This window comes from Silene latifolia, chromosome Y, assembly GCF_048544455.1.
Source record: "Silene latifolia isolate original U9 population chromosome Y, ASM4854445v1, whole genome shotgun sequence".
Taxonomy (NCBI): domain Eukaryota; kingdom Viridiplantae; phylum Streptophyta; class Magnoliopsida; order Caryophyllales; family Caryophyllaceae; genus Silene; species Silene latifolia.
This window is the reverse complement of record NC_133538.1, coordinates 460,024,088-460,040,169: the sequence shown is the minus strand read 5'-3', so window position 1 is coordinate 460,040,169 and position 16,082 is coordinate 460,024,088. Positions and strand designations below refer to the sequence as shown.

General features: G+C 38.0%; 1 long non-coding RNA gene across 1 annotated transcript; it reads right to left on the bottom strand.

Annotated features, from left to right (window-relative positions):
- Window positions 1-2,200: 2,200 nt before the first annotated feature.
- Window positions 2,201-6,088, bottom strand: LOC141633442 (uncharacterized). Its single transcript, XR_012538209.1, has 3 exons — window positions 3,001-6,088; window positions 2,550-2,865; window positions 2,201-2,452 (listed from the first exon to the last, which is right to left on the bottom strand). It is a non-coding gene; the product is annotated as an uncharacterized LOC141633442 (long non-coding RNA).
- Window positions 6,089-16,082: the final 9,994 nt, after the last annotated feature.

Here is a 16,082-nt window from a genome sequence, read left to right as displayed (position 1 = left end):
ACTTCTGCGTTGGATTCTTGGTCTTACCAAATGCATGGTTTCCTACTTCGTATATTGCCCTGTCTTCCTTTCTAGTCTAGGAAAATGATTCAAGTTTATCTTCATGGAGTATTTCTTATTACAGAGTAGTATATTTGTCTACTTATGACCTAGGTAGCACGGACACTCCTCCTAACTAGCCGTCCTGTGTCCGACACCGTGTCGGACACTTGGACACCTGACACTCATCGGACACACGCCTAAACATGTTATAGTTTACACGAGGAATAAATTCTCAAATAAGATTGATTAGAAGATTTGTTTGGGTGCGAAATTAGAATTAGTTATAGTAAAGGTCGAATTTTACCTTCAGTTACCTAAATTTAGTATCAAATACATTAAATTTAGAATCAAATACATTGCAATAATAAAATCATATGTTATTTATAACCATAAAATATGTTTTTTTATTAAACTTAAATAGCGTGTCCCGTGTCCTAAATTTCATGGGATGTCGTATCATGTGTCCGTCTCCGTGTCCGTGTCCGTGTCCGTGTCCGTGTCCGTGTCCGTGTCCGTGTCCGTTTTGGTGCTACCTAGCTTATGACTAAGCATGTATATGTGACTAAACGTGGGTGTCAGGCCAAATTACTTTGTCCTCCGTACAAGTTGTAGATCCTTATTATTAACATATGACCCAATCATGATCAAATGAATTGCTCCTCATTTCCCACATGTAGAATTTAAATGCCATAAAAAATGACTTAATCTTCGTAACCATGTCAAAGACCAAGAATAATGAAATGTGTTGTATATAAGTGGACTGGAGGTAGTAGCTAATGGGTGGTTTTTGGCTATTATAAGAGAGTTTCGGTAAATAAGCATAAAGAGCCTATAATTATAACATCGTCAATTTTTATATTAGTCATTAACTTTTTAGCCTCATTATCAGGTATCCGTAAGGCTGGTAAAAAACTTTGAGGTGTCTATAGAAGCCTCCACTTTGACGGAGTCTGAGTAAGACGAAGGTCAAAGTAGTCCGGTCGGGACAGATAAAGGTTAAGAAACGTACCTGAGCCTCTTACCTGTCTGGAGTAGATGGAAACTGGAGCTGGCTTACCAAAACTTTGTTTTACTAATCTGGAATGAAACTGGTAAAACTTTGTTTCACCAATGTGGAAACTGGCATGGAAAAACTTTGTTTCGCCGGTCTGGAATCTGGTAAAGCAAAATTTTGTTTTGTTGGTCTGGAGTCTGGAATAGCCAAACTTTGTTTAGCTGGTCTGGAATCTGGTGTTACGAAACTTTGTTTCATTGGTCTGAACTGGTATCTGGAAACTGGTATAGCCAATCTTTGTTTAGCTATCTGGAAACTGGTATAGCTAAACTTTGTTTAGCTAGTCTGGAATCTGGTTAAGTAAAATTTTGTTTCACTTAAAAATGAACCTGCAAAATCTGATTTCACAAGCTCGAATACGTGTTAGGGCCCGCCGACCGAGGAATTTAAAATTTTATTTTGAAAGGATTAGAATGTAAAATCTGATTTTACAAACTAGGATTTGTAAAATTTTATTTCGTAAAAAGACAAGTTTAGAAAATTTTATTTTAAGAACTCAAATGCATGTGAGGCCTTGCCGACCAATTGATTTGAAAAATTGCAAAATTTTATTTCGCAAAAAGGTAAGTTCAGAAAATTTTATTTTAAGAACTCAAATGCATGTAAGGTAGACCTATCAAACGGGTCGGGCGGATCGGGTTGGGTCATACGGGTCGGGTCAGAATACGGGTCGGGTCATACGGGTTACGGGTCTGGTTAGGGTCAGAATACGAGTCAAAGGATGTGTCAAAATAGCGGATTACTTTTGGTTTAACGCCTTATTTTTTTATATTTCTACATTTTTCAAGTACGTTTTTTTATATTTATTCGTCTTTTGACTCTTTTCTATTAATTGTTACATTTTTTAAACATTTGTACATTTTTAGTAACTTTTATTTTTAAAATTGTTAGTTGTTACTGCCATGTGAATCGAAAATAAGAGGAATAAAAGTATACCGTATTAAAGTTCGATCGAATAAGTACATTGTAAATTTGCATTACTCTCACACTCACAATTGTGACTAAATATGATAATTTTTTGGTTTATAATGGATGTTTTGACGATAATTTCGCGTTTATGGTGACATTGAATTGAATAAGTCCATAAATTAGGCAACACTCTCAAGTACTTGATCATTGACAAAAAAAAGACGAGTACGTACACAATCAATATAGTCTTAACTTAAGTTTACAAATTAAAACTCATAAGATTACAACAAATGTTCATTGTGACTTTGTGGGTCCTCCTACAACCAAGTCATTAATCAAGTTCATCACTGCCCTCGTCATCTTCTTCATCTTCGGGGTTGATAGTCAAATGCGATAAGTCCGACAAATGAAACTCAAAACCGTTGACATCTTCTAGCTCTTCCTCGCCTGTCACCATTATAATACCACCATATAAGTTTTCAAGGTCTCATCATAAATTAGATTACAATTTACAAAAGTAAAAAAGGAAATTTAGTTGTCTTACTTTCTTGCACATCAAAGCCAAACAACCATGAACGAGTACTTAACAAGGCATCAGTCGTGCTCGGCAAGAGTGATGTCCTCCATTTCGTCAAGACTCTACTTCCTATGCTAAATGCGGACTCAGATGCAACTGTGGTGATTGGGATAGCTAATACGTGTCTAGCCATCTCGGCCACTACCAGGTATTTGGACTTATTTTCCCTCCACCACTTGAGAACATCAATATTCCAGGTATGATCCAACCTCGCATAATCCAAATATGTATCCAAAGATGATAAACCTCCAATTACAGCACCCCCGTCGAAATTTGCAAATCCCTTCAAAGTTCAAACACAATTAAACTCGCATATCAGTGTATCAGACCATTGTCAAGATAAACTGAAATTCAGTCTCAACCAGCAAACATCATCAAAGAATATAAAAATAGTAGGTTATGAAAAGAATATACTTACTGGTAATTCGTCTTGTATTATCTAAACACTTGTTTCCTTCAGTCTGTGAGGACTATATTTTACATACTCCTCGTACAACTTGTAAAACTTATCCTTAACAACCTTAGTCTTCAATTCTGCACTTTGGGGGTCTAACTCATGGAAACAATATTTTATAAAAGGCAGCTTGTATCAAAGGTCTAATATGGCGGCAAATGAAAGGATCAAGCTATAATTTTCCCAATATTTATCAAACTTGATCCTCATTCTCTCAGCCATGTCCTTTAGATAAGTATTATTACAATTTGCATACCTCGTCAACAAATACTGGATTTTCCACACAGTTTTCAAGTACAAGTTAGCAGTAGGATATTTCCTTCTGGAAATAAGAGTTGTAATGTGATCAAAAGGTTTTAGAAGTTCAACAATTTTCACTATTCTGATCCACTCTGCCTCTGAGAGGGGCTCGGGAAAGTGGGAATCAAACTTTTTCATCTCAGATCCTTGCATAGTACGAAAGACATTGCGGTATGGAATTGCCCTTTCAAGCATATTGTACGTGGAATTCCATCTAGTAACACAATCCAAACAAAGCTTTTTTGAAGTGTCAACACCAAGAGCTGATGCATTGCCCTTAAATTTTAGGGATATTCAACATGGTACCCCTTAATTTTTCGACTTTCTACATGATACCCCTGCACTTTTTAAAACATACATGGTACCCCTAATTGTTGTCATTATCACTAAGTAAACCCCTAAACTTTATTTTTCATCAATTAGACTCAGTTTTAGGCATTAGGTAAAGACTTGGACGCGTAACCAAACTTGTCATTTATTATCCCATGACATAAGGACTCTATTAAGCTCAATATCCATCTCGATCCTAATATTTATTGATATATATGGGCTAAAAAGTTTTTGGCGGAATATTTATTGATTCCTTGCCAAATTATCACGCCCAAAGATGGATATTGAGCCTAATAGAGTCCTTATGTCATGGATGATAAATGACAAACTTGGTTACGCGTTCAAGTAATCACTTAACGCCTAAAACTAAGTTTAATTGATGGAAAATAAAGTTTAGGGGTACACTTAGTGATAATGACAACAATTAGGGGTACCGTGTATATTTTAAAAAGTGTAGGAGTACCATGTAGAAAGTCGAAAAATTGAGGGGTACCATGTAGAATATCCCTAAATTTTATAAGTCTTCTCTCAGAACCAACAATATGTCCTACCACCATTCTAAGTTTACGCACCCCATTATCAATTATCTTTAAACCATCTTGCACGATCAAATTGAGGATATGAGCAACACAACGCACATGAAAATATTCACCATCACAAGGAATGGGAGAATGCAAAGAAAGGTTATTCATCAATAAGTCTTGCATATTGTCATTACATCTAGATTAGCGTTATCTAGTGTAATAGTGAATATTTTGCTGTGAATATCCCACTCTTTTAGTTTAGTGTAGATTGATTCATGTAAGGAACGAGCATCATGAGGTGGTTCCAAATGGCAAAAATTTAAAATTTTAGAATGCAAATTCCATTCAGAGTCAATGTAATGAGCCGTAAGAGAAATATAACCCATGCCAACAAATGGGGTCCACGTATCAGTTGTTAAACAAATTTTTCCAGGTAAGTTACTCATGCTCTCTTAAGAATCTGTTTTTCTCTTTTATGAATTTTCATGCAGTAGTTTCTTAAAGTATTTCTAGAAATTGGTTTGTAACTCTCATTTAAACCCTCATGCAACCATCTATTCCCATTATATTCCGCATATGAAAAAAGAAAAAAGAAAAAGCATGTCATATTACTGCAAGTGCCATTCTTTCTTTATAAACTAAAGGGTCCATCTTCTTAATGAAGCTGCCATCACTCATTAAATGAGTAACGCCTAAAATTGGACGTTTAGGACAAGTTTCAGTATGTCTTTTAAAATTAAAGGTGCCATTAGCAGAATTTGCTAGAGTTGGTCCACCATCGCAATACTTACAAATTGCTCGCGCTATCCCATTAGGAAATAAGCTTGCTTCAAATACGTTAAATGTTGCCATGCCGGAGAAGTCCACTTTCTGGTTCGAGTTTCGGATGATACACTCGGTGCAGGTATATTATTGAGATAAGGCGTTGATGATGAATTACATACATAAGTAAGAAAAATGTATAAGAACTTGTCACATTAGTTAAACTACAGGGACAGGTGCATTTGTAAAGAACTCTATACATGAAGTGATTATAGTTAGAAGTTATAAACATTGAACTCTATATAAAATTGCAGGAAATCAGGTAAGATAGATATCCTAGAACCAAGTTATTATTGAGCATCAATTGCATATTAATTATCAATTTTCCACAAATTATTCTTTCTGGGTTGAAACATTGATTTGAAAAGACTCAATCTTGTCCACAAAAATGTATAAGAACGTCTTTTAGTTTTATCTTGTCCAATTTGATTGGTTATGTTCATTTTTTTGTTGCAGTTCTTAGAAAGCCACAGGATATCAATGACTATTATAAATTACAAAGGATTTGCTACAAGCTTTGATGAATTACCTAATTCAATTTACGACTAAAGATAATCATGATATCAACGCACGAAATAATACAACGATCGAGAAATTGAAGGTGATAAAACAAAGTTCAATTGAAACCTTATGAACACATCAAAACAAACCACATAAATGACAACAATTACCCAGATGATAAACACCAAGAAAGTTAATAGCTTTAATGAAAAAAGATGAAGTGTGAGTTCATCGTGGCAATTATGAAAACAACCATATTGTTTGATGTTTTTAGTACGAAAACAACCTGATCAACAATTCAACATCACAACATAACCAAATAATGTGATAATTGCAAGTAGGAGGACGACTTAACCTGCTGATAGGGAGGTTGATACAGGCGGCATACCATGCTGAGGTTGCTGACTTAGAGGTGACGGAGATCTGGTGGTATTCTTACGACGGCGAGTCCGATTCGTTGGAGTTGGTGTTGACGCACCTTATAAAGGGAATAAAGGCCGACTAAATAGAGAACGAAGATTGACACAAAATCTGGAAATTGATTTGAAATTAATTGATTGAAAGATAGACGCGGGTTGAATTTTTTGGGGAAAAATGAAAATTAGAATGAAAGTTTTAGTTTCGGCCTTTTTCGCCTTTTAGCGCGTGATTTTTTTTTTTAGATGCATGACCCGACGGGTTGACCCGACCCGGGAATTATCGGGTCATTACGGATTAGGTTCAATCGGGTCACGAATCGAAAAAATGGGTCTATGATTGTAAATAACGAGCTGGGCGGATCGGGTTTTCGGGTCGGGTCGAGTTTTGACAAGTCTAATGTCAGGGCTTGCCGACAAATTAATTTCAAAAGCGCAAATTTTATTTCGCAAAAGGGCAAGTTCAGAAAATTTTATTTTAAGAACTCAAATGCATGTCAGGGCCTGCCGACTAGGATGAATTTCAAAATTTTATTTTGAAATAAGTTAAATTTGAAAATCGCAAAATTTTATTTCACGAAAATGGCTGGGAAATTGCAAAATTTTATTTCACAATAAGATTAGATTGAAATTTTTTGATTGATTTTGAAACTGGATATTTTGCGAGAAAATGAGACCTTATGAGAAAGCCCCCACTTTGGGTGAATCTGGAAGATGAATGACATAGTAGTCGACTGTCGCAGTTAGTGGCAAATATATGACACTTAAAATGCAAATGCATGTCCTAGATATGATGCATGTATGATGAATGCAAAAAAAGTTATTTTTTGAAAACATTTGAAATGAGTATTGAAAGAAATTCTTTTTTTTTTTGAAAATATTTTGAAAAAAAGATGGGGTCTGACCCAAATGTGATCTAAGTAGAAAGATTGGACACTGACTGGACATTTTTACTCTGGACCTAGCTCACAATTTCTCCACTGTGGAGAATGTGTATCAGTTTTATTAGTCATGTGAATTTGAGTTCTATTTTGATGAGTTTTGCCCTCTCTAAAGTTACAAGCTCTACTAATTAAGCAAAACTAATATCATAGAAACAAAATACTTTTGTAACCGTATAAACTTAGTGTACATACCCTGAATTCTTAGATGCTGAACGAGGGTGATAAATGGAGTTAAGTAAAAGGTTCTATGGTGTTAGAAGACACTGGAGACATGTGTGCCTCTCTTATACACCTAAATGAATGAAAGGATCGTCCCAAAAGGAATGGAGACAATGTAACTGTGGAATTGACTCGTCTGAGAAATGGAAAAAATGACTACTCTGCAATTTGATTTCAAATTGGCCAGGAAATTTTTGTGTTTTGAATTTTTGAGACTGAATTTGTATCTATTTGAGATCATAATGTTTTTGTCTTTGACTTTTTGAGACTTTTGTCATCTATATTCGTATCTATTAGAGATCATATTTTTTTTTTGTCTTTGACTTTTGAGAGTTTTGTACTGGAGATGATTGCAACATTGGCTAAATTTTTGCTGACTTGTGAGTCTTTGGTTTGAATATTTTGAGCTTGTATTGGTACTTGGATTCACATCTTAAATTCATTCCAAGGGACTAGTGGTCACCTCTCTTGTTTTAACAGCACGGAGGGCGCGCTCCCGTGTCTTATTTGGTATGTTTGGGCACGGGTGTATTAGGAATCTGGTTTGAATATTTTTGAGCTAGTTTTCTAGCACTAATGGGAGTGAATGATAATATTTGCTAAAATGGTTGATCATATGAGTTTCTGCTCATTTGGTAGTCATTTGAGATATGGGAGATTGACAAATCTGGTAGAAAGCAATTTGTGCTCATTTGAGAAATTGACGAATCCGGTAGTCACTTGAAATATTGAAAAATTGACAGATTGGGTAGAAAGATTTAGTCTCCAAACCTAGATGTCAGCTAGCTAGAGACACGGCGATCTAGGAATTATCACACCATAGGAGATAGAAAAGGTGGTCAAATGCACGCCCTCGTTTAGGCTGACTCTAAGAGGTCGGTTGATCTACACTAAAGAGTTATGCCTTAAAGTATTTCAAGTCTATTCTACTAGGTAAGGGTAAAAAGTAGAACAAGTGACTAATAAAAATGACATATGTTCTTTTTATTTATGTAAGTAACTCAAAGAGAAATTAGGATGGTCCTAGGTTTTAATTAGACGCTTAAATTCCATGTTATATTACACTATCTGATGAAACATAGTGTCTAGCAAAATTTCTCATAGTCAAACAGTGAGTGGTCTATAGTCATTGGAAAAGAAACAAAATGTCTTTATTGTTGATACACTATATCAATGAGATTGACGTTCATCATAGTTGACGACCCACTAATTGACGAGTGCTAGGTCAATGCTGCCCCATCTAGAAAAAACAAGCCTATGTCATTATAAGATCATTCATTATTATATTAAGAGGATAGATTCACAAGATTAGTGAAGGCTAATTTTTTTTTTTTTTTTTTTTTTTTTTGGCAGCTGTAAAAATAATATACTACAATCCCAATTTAGCCCGAGCTAGGTTATGGGCAACCTTATTAAGACGTCGTGGTACAAAACTAAAGCAAATACAATGAAACAACAAGAGGCCCGACTCAATATCAAGCAGAATCCCCTTGACCAAGTGATGCAGCGACTCCACTCTAGCAAGCTGAAGAAGAAGTTGAAGACAATCAGAGGATAAGTCCAAGTGAAGCAAATTACTTCTAACAGCCCATCTCAAAACTTCCCTAATGCCGATCGCTTCAGCTTGTAATGCAGATTCAGCATCAAAACTTATGGCAAAAGTCCCATAACAATCCCCATTAGGAGCATAGACAATCCAACCTGCAGAAGCATGTAAAGAGCTTACCCAACTCGCATCAACTTTAACTCGATAAGGACCACAAGTCCCCTTATCTCCCACCAAAAAGAACAGAAAATGATTACTAATCTCATTCCGCAAAGTATCCAATGGATCGTAGCAGACATCCCCCAAAGCCGAGACATTAGAAGCAATCCGTGACTCCGCTTCCAAAGCCACATTAGTCGTGTTCGAAAGAGATGCAAAAAAGTACTCAGACGAAAAGGACTTTCCTGAAAACACAATTTCATTCCTGTTGCGCCATAGACTCCACAGAATAGAAAGGAACCGAATGACGGTATTAGAAGAATCCTCCTTTGTGTAGAAATAATTTATCCAATTTTTAATCCAATCACGTAGCCGAACCGACGTAGAAAATTCAGTAGAAATACCAATCGAGGAACATGCCCAGAGACGCTTAACCAAAAAACAATCCCTAAAAAGATGCTCTAAAGTCTCCACCATACCATCCTCACCACACCAAGGACACACCGACCCATTGATGAGATTCCGTTTAGCAAATTCAGCTCCCACCGAAAGTGAATCCGTCAAAATTCGCCAAACAAGAATCTTCCAAACCTGCGGCCCTGGTAAGCGCCATAACCGTTTTTTACAAAAAAACCTTAGTAGAGGCATCAATTCTACTCTCATCCTTAGTCGAACTATGAATACGTAGATAAGAAGCAAGACAGACCGCATAACCGCTCTTGACCGAATAGATCCCCGAAGAAGTAAGCTTCCAGTAGACATAATCATCAACAGCAGTATTACAAATAGGCATGGCACAAATCCGACGAGCCCACTCGGGTTCAAACAAATCAAAGATAAGCTCATGATTCCAGCACAATGAAGGAGTGAGGAGATCCTTAACCATAAAACACAACATAGAGTCAGGCGGCGGAAATCCCAATCTCGTCGTTTGAGGCGGTACCTCACCACTAACCCATCCACAATTCCATATACGCAGCTTTGAATTGACACCAGGTTTCCAACCCACGTGTGCCAAAAGCAACTCCATTCCAAAAGATAAACTCTTGCAACCCCAAGATTGATACGAGCAAGACATTAAAGACCCAGGCATCACGAGATCGTCATTGCAAATAAGCTTGTCATAAAAAACTCGACTTACCAAAGAGTCTTTCATAGACAGGACTTTCCAAGCTAACTTACCTAACAACGCCTGATTCATACACTGAATATTTCGAATTCCAAGGCCACCTTCCGACTTAGGAAGACTAATAAAGTTCTTACTACACCAATGGATCGTAGACCTTAACCTCGTTCCAGCCCACCAAAAATGTGACAATAAGGAGTTAATCTTATTAGCCACACTTACCGATATTTTAAACACCGATAGGACATAATTCGATAAAGTAGACAAAACAGAAGAGATCAAAGTCAACCTTCCCCCAGGTGATAGAAAGATAGCATTCCAAGACGAAATACGACGTCGCACCTTTTCAATTAGCGCATTGAAAATCTCCTTTTTAGACGAACCAAACTCAGTACTGATACCCAAATATCGACCAATACCCTTATTTTCTGAAATATGTAAAACCCTCAGACCTTCCCGCACGGAGCGCATCGTGGTGCTTGAATTTGAAAAGAATACGATTTAGACTCATTCATAATCGACCGATGCGGAAACAAGAAATAAGCCAAGATCTGTTTAAAGCTTCTTTGTAAGCCTCCTCTTTATCTTGAAGAAAGAAAATAGAATCATCCGCAAATAATAAATGTGAAAAGAGAGGCGCATTTCTTGATAACTTAATACCATAAATAGACCTATTGGCTTCAGCTGCAAGAACATTATGAGACAATATTTCCATACATAAGATAAATAGATACGGCGAAAGTGGATCCCCCTGACGTAAGCCGCAACTAGGCTGAAATTGCTTCAAAGGGGCACCATTAACCAAAACCTCATACGAAACCGTTGTGACGACACTCATAATAAGCTTAATTAAACCATTAGGAAACCCGAAACAAATAAGAGTACGATGTAAAAAATCCCATCGAATACGATCATAAGCCTTACTCATATCCGCTTTAAAAGCAAATCTCCCGCAGGCCCCAGAAGAGTGCTTATTAATATTCTGAATTGCTTCATGGGCAAGAAGTACGTTATCCCCAATATGCCGACCGGCAACAAAAGCATTTTGGTACTCACCAACCACATAACTCATAACCCTAGACATCCTATTCGTAATGCAGCGCGTGACCACCTTCATAACGACATTGCAAAGATTGATAGGTCTGAAATCCTCCACCCTTTCAGGACTCTCACATTTCGGAACAAGAGTAATAAAAGTCCTATTAAGCTCTTTTAGAACTACACCACCATTGAGAATATTTAAGACTGCCGAAATAACATCATGTTTCACAACATGCCAGCATTTCTGAAAAAACAAAGTCGGGAAACCATCGGGACCAGGAGATTTCAAGGCACCGAGTTGAAAAATCGCCCGTCTTACATCTTTAGCAGTAAAAGTTTCAGACAAGAAATCCAAATCATCCTCCTTAACAATAGATCTTACCTGATGAAAGAGCACATCATACTCCGCCAACCTTGGAAAATCAACGGAGGATGGCGATGCAGTTTGAGAATCAGAAGAGGTCATAACAACAACGTCACTAACCGGATTATAAATAGCATAAAAGTGGTTGTAAAAAAGATTCCCAATACAAACCGGATCATAACTCCAATTCCCAAGTGTGTCTTTAATGCCAAGAATAAAATTACGACCCGCACGGCCCTTAACCCAATTGAAGAAGTATTTAGTACAAGTATCCCCTTCAACCGCCCAATTCATCTTCGCACGTTGCTTCCAATACAAAGCCGACGCTTTAGCAAATTCAGTAACCTCATTATTAACTTGAACAGCTAGATCCGAATTTCCCGTATTAATGGCGCAATTCATAGCATTCACAATTCGTTCATCAAAACAATCCCACTCCTTACACCAAGCCTTTCTTTTCTCAATGGACCATTTTCGTAACAAATTTCGAATAAAGGCAAGCTTCCTTACCAATTTAAACGGAGAAGTACCTATAAACACAGACCTCCAATTTTTCTGAATTAAAGACAAGCACTCTTCATTATCCAAATTCCAAGATTCAATCTTATACGGCTTCTTACATGAGTTCTTGACAAGATTAAAGCATAATTCAATGGGAGCGTGATCCGAAATCTGAATGGGCAAATGTTTAACTCCAGTATTAGGGAAAAGATGAAACCAATCCTTTGAACCATAGGCCTTATCAATTCTTTCATAAACTCGCTTAAAACCTTTTCTATTGTTGCACCACGTGAATCGCGGCCCTTTGAACGGAATATCAACAAGTTCATGTTCAACACGCCAGTTATGGAAACTCAAAGCTCCCGCGATACTACCCGTCTTCGAACTAAGCTTATCGCAACTAAATTCGACTTGATTAAAATCTCCAACAATTAAAAAAGGATAATCTACGGAAACTAACCATGAGCCGAAAAGTTCAAACACATGCATACAGAGAGATTGCTCAGGTTCTCCATAGAACAATACGAGATACCAAGGCAAAGAAGGATTCATTTCATTCAAAAGGATGATGAAGTTATTACATGTAGTTACACATCTCATCATCAAACCCTTCTTCTAGCCACACCAAAGGCCACCAGCACTACCCATTGCATCAACACCGACGGACTCGATAAAACCCATACTACGAAACATAGGACTAACAAAGCTTGCATTACATTTTGTCTCACTAAGGAAAATAAAGTCATAATTATTAGTACTAATAAGCGCTCTTAATTTCGGAATTATAGGGGAGAGCGCATTATTCAAGCCCCTACAATTCCATTGAAGCCCATTCATGGTGGGCAAGGAGGTTGATATAGGCCAACCTCCGCAACTCCTTCCCCACGAACAGATGAGCCATCACACGAGCTCACACCATCATCCTCAGTAATTCTAATATGAAAACCAGACCCAGAAGGAACTTTGCCTAGCTCCACAGAACGCACATCCACCATGCAAGTTTTCTTAGCCAATTGAGTGAGATAAGCCTTGGCATAACCAATAGAAGGAAGAGAGGCATCCTTAAGATCATCCATACCAGCTTCAGACCTGCATTTCCGTTTCTTGAAAGGTAACCTGTGCTCAAACACACCCCTAGAAACCAGAATACCCACATCTGACTTTTCCAAACAAGCACTCGCAGATTGAGCTCTCTGAGTCTTTCCAGCAATAGCAGGAACAACAACAACACCCATCAAAGCACACTCATCCACAGCAATAGGGACACAACCCGTTGGTTCTTGTAACACCATACCACCCTCCTGCTCAGGAACATTACTAACAGGGACAGAACACGAGGCAGTCTGACCCTTATCCTTCACAGCAGCTACAGCAGACGATCCCAGGTTCAGAGATAACATAGTATCTACTTCAGATCTTGCCCTCACATCAGCCTCAATAAAAGCCTCCTCACCCTCAGAATCTGAACTATGAAGTGGCCATTCAGGAGTTGAGTAATGAGAGCTCGAGGAATCATCAATATTAATAGTAACATTATTTCCCAAATGATCCCCCGCCTCATCAGAGGGTCTTTCATCCCCAGGAGAGTACTGATAGAAATTATAAGGGTACACAATAAGTACCCCTTGAGGAGGGGGGTCAAAGGTCTGACCATAGCCCCTGTCATCATCCTCAATACGTGACCAGTTAAAGTCACTCTCCACACGACTTAGAATAGCCTCCTGAATATGAAGATCACGGTCAAAATGACTCCCAGCAGAATGGAAATTACTGTAAACAACATAAGGATCAGCCTCAATAAAACCTTGACCCAAATTAGGCAATGAATCTGGTTCCACTACCCATCCACCAGTGGCAACACCAGGAGCAGCAGCAGCTCCAATCCCATCAGAAACACCAGCTCCAATCCCATCAGAAACACCAGCAGTATAACCATTCATTAACCCCGGAACATTAGTACCCACCCCAGTAACAGGAACACCCCCATTTGCCTCCACCTGCATAGGCTCAGGGACAGAAGCCGGCGTACCACCCACATTAACCAGCCCATTATTATTAAAAACCCCAGCATCATTCAGACCCATGCTTCCAGCTAAACCCATGTCAAAAACAGGTTCATGCACACCAACAGAAACAGGAACCCCAGAAGCAGTAGCAACATGCATAGGGTCAACAGGTGGGTCCGCGTACTCAAAACCACCACCACCCACATTAAACAGTATAGGTCCTGCAAAGGGTTGCGCAGTCACACTGAATCTCATCCCAGGGTGAACCCTCCCCCCCGGAGTAGTTCCAAGTTCAAAATCAATAACTTGTTCATCTTCAAAATTAGCTTCATTCGAAGACACGGAACCCCCATGCCCACCAAGACGGATATTAGAAGAAACATACCTAGTTGTAGACGGTGTAGCCCTGAGATCGAGATTAAACATTGTATGATTGCTTTGAGTCTGAAACACAGCGAAACCCCGCTCCTGAGCACGATCAAGAAGACCATTCACATTTGAAACAATCGAAATGATACTCTCCCGACAACATGCAGCAATATGGCCCACCTTACCACAACGAACACAGTACTTAAACACATCTTCATAACGGAACTGGACCCATAGGAGATATCCACCATCCATAGAGAGAAAAAAACCCGGTGAAAGAGGTTGATTCATCTGAAGACGAGCCTTAACCCTTAAGTAATCCTTGTCAGGAACAGGGTCAAAGGAATCAACCTCATAATGATGGCTTAAAAGATGACCTGCCACGTTAGCTACCTCATCAGTCAAATACTCGAACGGCAAACCACAGACTCTCACCCAAACATCAGCATACGGAAACCGAATAGTCCTAGGAATACTATCCGGGAACCACCTAGTAAAAACCATAAAAGCCCCAAAGAAAGTAGCATAAGTACGTCTTAACAGATCCTCCTTATCTTCATCATCTTCACAGTGTAGTGCATAAAGGTCACCAAGCTTTAAAACCTTGATTGTACCCCTAGTCTTCCATTTACGTTGAATTAAATCATTCAGCTTCGGTGCCTTGAAAATACGATAATCAACAAGAAACCCAAGAACACACTGATTCCAAAATTCCCTAGACTTACCAAGAGTAGCAGGATCAAGATTAAACACAGGACCCGACCTTGGGAACCGCCAAGCTCTTGCATGCAAAGGATCATTAGGTTGAAACGCTGCATTAGGGAAAGGTTGATGGAAAGGCTGCTGGTGTGTATTCGGCATAGCCTCAGAAAACCCATGATTCCCAAACTCAGGCTCCCCAAATGGAGGACCATTACTAAACTGGTGAAAAGAAGACATGAGATCAAACAGAGAAGACGGAGGGAGATGATTGATGAGAGAAAACCCCAAAAACCCTCCCTTAAATAGTGAAAAAACGAAACCAAACCCTAGAGTACAAAAGCAAACTTGTCAGGAACACTCTGAACACCAATTGGTAGAGCGCTTTGAAACCCTAGGAAAAGCGAGAACTGCCAATAAAAGAAAAGAACTAACAATGATTAAAGAAACTGACACACTCAAAGACCCCAGAAAACAGTTGGCGTTTATGGGAAGATGAAAAGACCCAATCCAATGAAAGGAAAAATAATATTTTTATGGAAAGGGAAAAAAGGAAGCAGTTTTAATCATAAGAGGAAAGAAGAGAAAAAGACTCTCGCAGGGAGAGATAAACTCTCTCTAGAAAGTAGAGAGAAGTTTTTTGCAATTTTTCAAGTTAAGGCTAATTTAGAACCCGTAAAAATATTTGGAGAATCCGGATTGGGAACGTTGTAGGGTAATGAGAACAATGTAATATATAGTGGGAGTCGTACAATTTTATATTACAATGGATTACAAATAAGTTTTCAAAAACAGAAAGGAAGAGTTTTTTTTTTTTCTAAAAGGAAAATTTAAATTATGACCCCATATTTTTTTAGAAAAGTTTTTTTTTGTGAAAAAAAAAAAAAAAAAAAACTTGTGTTGTACAGTGAATCCCATATTATGTTAGAAAAGTTTTTTTTTTGTGAAAGGAAAAAAAAAAAAAAAAAAAAAAACTTGTGTTGTACAGTGAATGCAAACCCGCTACAATACACGTAACATTTGACTAACTTATTTACATTAAGTACTTATGTTAGTGCTCTATGCCTATTGTTAGTTTGATGATGCAATTTTTTGCTAACTAATTTACAATGCAAATGTTATGTACAAAATGGATTGCTAATTAAGATGAATGTAGGCATGTATCAAATAGTTATTTTA